Source organism: Rhinoraja longicauda, chromosome 9, assembly GCF_053455715.1.
Source record: "Rhinoraja longicauda isolate Sanriku21f chromosome 9, sRhiLon1.1, whole genome shotgun sequence".
NCBI classification, from domain to species: Eukaryota; Metazoa; Chordata; class Chondrichthyes; order Rajiformes; family Arhynchobatidae; genus Rhinoraja; species Rhinoraja longicauda.
In genome coordinates, this window is record NC_135961.1 from 4,987,988 (window position 1) to 4,994,004 (window position 6,017).

Consider the following 6,017-nt stretch of genomic DNA (forward strand, 5'->3'; position numbering starts at 1 on the left):
TGCCATCGGGAAGAAGGTACAGGAGCCTGAAAACTGTAAGGTCCAGGTTCAGGAACAGCTTCTTCCCCACAGCCATCAGGCTGTTAAACACTACAACCTCAAATAAGCGCCGAACTACAATAGACTTATTGTTATTATTATTAATTATTATTATGAATTATTATTATTATTATTATTATTATTATTATTATTATTATTATTATTATTATTATTATTATTATTATTATTATTATTTTTATTATTATTATTTTTATTATTTATTATTTATTATTTATTATTTATTATTTATTATTTATTATTTATTATTTATTATTTATTATTTATTATTATTATTATTATGATTATTATGATTATTATTATTATTATTATTTATTATTATTAGTAGTAGTATTAATTATTATAATAATAATAATTATTATTATTATTATTATTTTTATTATTATTATTTTTATTATTTATTATTTATTATTTATTATTTATTATTTATTATTTATTATTTATTATTTATTATTTATTATTTATTATTTATTATTTATTATTTATTATTTATTATTATGATTATTATGATTATTATGATTATTATGATTATTATGATTATTATTATTATTATTATTAATATTATTATTATTATTATTATTATTAGTAGTAGTATTAATTATTATTATTATTATTATTATTATTATTATTATTATTATTATTATTATTATTATTATTAGTAGTAGTATTAATTATTATTATTATTATTATTATTATTATTATTATTATTATTATTATTATTATTATTATTATTATTATTATTATTATTATTATTATTATTATTATTATTATTATTATTATTATTATTATTATTATTATTATTATTATTATTATTATTATTATTATTGTTCACAGTGCACTATGTTTACATATTCTGTTGTGCTGCTGCAAGTAAGAGTTTCATTGTTCTATCTGGGACATATGACAATAAAACACTCTTGAGTCTTGAAACGTTGTTGCCCCAATTGGCTGGTGATACGTGCACAGTAATTGGAGGTCCCTCTTAACAACTTCCACTCGTCATTAGACGTTTACAAACATCCCTGTTGGGGGGAGGGAACATTTCTCTGTGGCTTTTCATACAACAGGTTTAATAACATAAACCAGTTGTATGAAAAGCCACAGAGAAATGCAGCTCATATTTCCCCATTGTTCATCGAAGCATTAATGACACCTCATATTTCGCTTGGACAGCTTACACCCCAGCGGTATAAACATTGACTTCGCTAACTTCAAGTAACCCTTGCTTTCCCTCTCTCTCCATCCCCTCCCCCTTCCCAGTTCTCCGACCAGTCTTACTGTCTCCGACTACATTCTATCTATGTCTGCTTTGTTGTTACCTTCTCCCAGTTAACAATGATCTATTCTACATTTTCCCTGATCTCCGTTCTCTTGGTCCTGTTGTCACACCTTACCCTTCCTTATCTGCGTACCGCCCACTTCCCTGACGTCAGTCTGAAGAAGGATCTCGACCCGAAACATCACCCATTCCTTCTCTCCGGAGATGCTGCCTGTCTCATTGAGTTACCCCAGCATTTTGTGCCTATCTTCAAAGTATTAATGTCGCCAGGAATGGTTGTTGAATGTATTAAAAGACTTGGATTTTACACACGTCTGGGATTTGTGAAGATGAAGAGGGCAGAACTGCACTGGGAAAGGTCGCAGTGGTTATGACATAAGGTCATAAGTGATAGGAGCAGAATTAGGCCATTCGGCCCATCAAGTCAACTCCGCCATTCAACCATGGCTGATCAATCTCTCCCTCCTAACCCCATTCTCCTGCCTTCTCCCCATAATCCCTGACACCCGTACTAATCAAGAATCTATCTATCTCTGCCTTAAAAATATCCACTGACTCTGGAACAACACATCCACATAACTGAGCAGTTACATGTGCCAGTATAAACTGAGGGTCTTTTAGTTTGATAAGTGTTAAATTGGCAGATTCTAAAACCTGCTAGGCCTCATTTCTGCTACATCACTGCCCTTCAACATTAAGCAGTCAAAACAAATTTTCACAGTGCACTTCCATTTGTTTTTAAACGTTAACGAAATACTAATTTATCAATAAACCATTCTTGTACATTAAAAAACCCAAATAGCACTGCATAGATTTTAAGGCGGTTTTCAACTTGAAGAAAAAAAATCAAGTTTCTCAAGGATTGCAAACTAAATAAAATTAAAAATCCTTGACTTATGTGGAGATGTGGAGAGGATGTTTCCACCAGTGGGAGAGTCTAGGACCAGAGGTCACAGTCTCAGAATTAAAGGACGTTCCTTTAGGAAGGAGATGAGGAGGAACTTCTTTAGTCAGAGGGTGATGAATCTGTGGAATTCATTACCACAGAAGGCTGTGCAGGCCAAGTCAGTGGATATTTTTAAGGCAGAGATACATAGATTCTTGATTAGTATGGGTGTCAGAGGTTATGGGGAGAAAGCAGGAGAATTGGGTTAGGTGGGAGAGATAGATCAGCCACGATTGAATTGCAGAGTAGACTTGATGCGCCGAATGGCCTAATTCTGCTCCTGTCGCTTCTGACCTTATGACCTTGTCACGTGTTGGAAGCAAAGGGATTTAGGAGCACAGGTACATAGTTCCCTGAAAGTGGCATTACAGGTAGATAGGGGAGTTACAGTGAGAAGGCTTTCTTTGGCTTTCATCATTCAGGGTATTGAGTATAGAAGTTGTCGCTTCTGACCTTATCACCATAACAATTGTGATAAGTGAGTTTTCAGCCAATTTAAATCCTTAATTAGATCAATAATTTACTATCGGTATTAAGAGTAAAGACTTTCATTCAATTCACACCCTCATGTTGGCCTAAACTCTTCACAACCAATTTAGTACTTAAAATATAATTACTGATGTTAAACCAGGACCATGATGGGCAATTATCACACAGCATACTCTCACAGACATTGACCAGACAGACACAAGATGCTGTAGTAACTCAGCGGGACAGGCAGCATCTCTGGAGAGAAGGAATGGGTGACATTTCGGGTTTGCACCCTCCCCCTGACCAGATAAGGTGGCTCTCATGGTCACGTGAGAATTTTAGAAGCCCAATTTAACTGGCCTTCATCAGTCAGAGTATTGAGTATAAAAGTTAGGAGGTCATGTTGCAGTTGTATGGGACGTTGGTGAGGCCGCATTTAGAATATTGTGTTCAGTTCTGGGCACCATGTTATTGGAAAGATATTGTCAAGCTTGAAAGGTTTCAGAAAAGATTTACGAAGATGTTGCCAGGACTAGAGGGTGTGAGCTATAGGGAGAGGTTGAGCAGGCTGGGTCTCTATTCCATGGAGCGCAGGAGGATGAGGGATGATCTTATGGAGGTGTATAAAATCATGAGAGGAATAGGTTGGGTAAATGCACAGAGTCTAGGGAATTGAGGACCAGAGGACATAGGTTCAAGGTGAAAGGGAAAAGATTTAATAGGAATCTGAGGGGAAACTTTTTCACACAAAGGGTGGTGGATGTAGGAGCAGGGAGGTTCTGCTGCAGTTGTACAGGGCATTGGTGAGACCACACCTGGAGTATTGCGTGCAGTTTTGGTCTCCTAATATGAGAAAAGACAATCTTGCCATAGAGGGAGTACAGAGAAGGTTCATCAGATTGATTCCTGGGATGGCAGGACTTTCATATAAAGAAAGACTGGATAGACTCGGCTTGTACTCGCTGGAATTTAGAAGATTGAGGGGGGATCTTATAGAAACTTACAAAATTCTTAAGGGGTGGTGCAGAAGTAGGTGCACCCAATAGGTGCAGAAGTAGGCCATTCGGCCCTTCTCTCCATTCAATATGATCATGGCTGATCATCCAACTCAGTATCCTGTACCTGCCTTCTCTCCATACCCCCTGATTCCTTTAGCCACAAGGGCCACATCTAACTCCCTCTTAAATATAGCCAATGAACTGGCCTCAACTACCTTCTGTGGCAGAGAATTCCACAGTTTCACCACTCTCTGTGTGAAAAAAAACTTTCTCATCTCGGTCCTAAAAGACTTCCCCCTTATCCTTAAACTGTGACCCCTTGTTCTGGACTTCCCCAGCATCGGGAACAATCTTCCTGCATCTAGCCTGTCCAACCCCTTAAGAATTTTGTAAGTTTCTATAACATCCTTAAACTTTCTATAAGATCCTTATCCTTAAACTGTGACCCCTTGTTCTGGACTTCCCCAACATCGGGAACAATCTTCCCGCATCTAGCCTGTCCAACCCCTTAAGAATTTTGTAAGTTTCTACAAGATCCCCCCTCAATCTAGTTCCTTCCTACACATTCGGTTTCTGCGTTATTTTACTGGTGTCCACGCCTTTTACTTGATTTCAATATTGGGTTGCTCAAGAATGCTTCACAATATTTCCTGCATTGTTGCACAACGATCAAAGCACAGTGATGCATTTAAGTGCAGTGCACCACATGACACTTAGTATGATTCACTGCTCAAATTAATTCCTCAGCAAAATCTACCCAGTATCCTTTTTCCAGAATTCATCCAAAATGTAGTTTAAATCTTTATATTTATTTCGGGAAGATTGTCGGACTGTGCAAGGTTTAGGTTAAACTATCTCCCCATCGTGCTGCTGAATACAGATTAAATGGAATAATTGGAGCCTTTACCTCAAGTTCTTGTTGGGAATCTGTTGGAATCATTATGTTCCAGACTGAAAGGACAAGAGCTAGCTGACTGGTTAGAAGACTAGCATAATGGAAGGTTGCACAGGAAAATGGTGGAAGGTTGTTTATCAGACGAGAGACCTGTGAATACTGGTGTGCCTCAGGGTTCGGTGCTGGGTCCATTGCCGTTCGTGGTTTATAACAACAATTTGGATGAGAATGTACACAACATGATTAGTAAGTTCGCTGATGTCATTAAAGTGGGTGGGGTTATAGACGGTGGAGTTGGTTATCAGGTTCTTGGTCAGCCAGGCATGTGTGGCTTAGGAATGGCTAATGGAGTTCAATGCAGACCAGTGTGAGGTGCTACATTTTTGGAAGTCAGACCCGGGCAGGATCTTCACAGTGAATGGTAGGGCCTGTACAATGAGGGGGGACCTCGTTGAAACGTACAGAATAGTGAAAGGCTTGGATAGAGCGGATGTGGAGAGGAATGTTTCCACTAGTGGGAGAGTCTAGCACTAGAGGTCACAGCCTCAGAATTAAAGGACGTTCTTTTCGGAAGGAGATGAGGAGAAATTTCTTTAGTCAGAGGGTGGTGGAATTCTTTGTCACAGCAGGCTATGGAGGCCAAGTCAGTGGATATTTTTAAGGTAGAGATAGACCGATTCTTGATTCGTACAGGTGTCAGAGGTTATGGGGAGAAGGCAGGAGAATTGGGTTAGGAGGGAGAGAGAGATCAGCCACGATTGAATGGCGGAGTAGACTTGATGGGCCGAACGGCCTAATTCTACTCCTATCCTTTATGACCTTATGACCTTGTCACATGTTGGAAGCAAAGGGATTTAGGAGCACAGGTACATAGTCCCCTGAAAGTGGCAGTACAGGTAGATAGGGGAGTTACAGTGAAAAGGCTTTCAGTACATTGGCCTTCATCATTCAGGGTATTGAGTATAGAAGTTGGGATGTTATGTTAGAGTTGTACAAGACATTGGTGAGACCACATTAGGAGAATTATATTCAGTCTGGTCATCCTGCTATGAGAAGGATGGTCATCGAGGTGGAAAGAATGCAGAGAAGATTTATGTGGATGTTGCCAGGACTCGAGGGCCTGAGCTGTAAAGAGAGGTTGGGCAGGCTAGGACTTTATTCCTTGGAGCGCAGGAGGCTGATGGGTGATCTTATGGAGATGGATAAGCTCATGAGGGGAATACAAAGGGTGAATGCACAGAATTTTTACCCAGCGTAGGGAAATCATGAACCAAAGGACATAGGTTTAAGGGGAAAGCTGAAAGGTTTAAAGATTCTTCCTCCAACAGCAACCCCATCAACTTCCATCAACTACGACCCTCCTCACCTGAT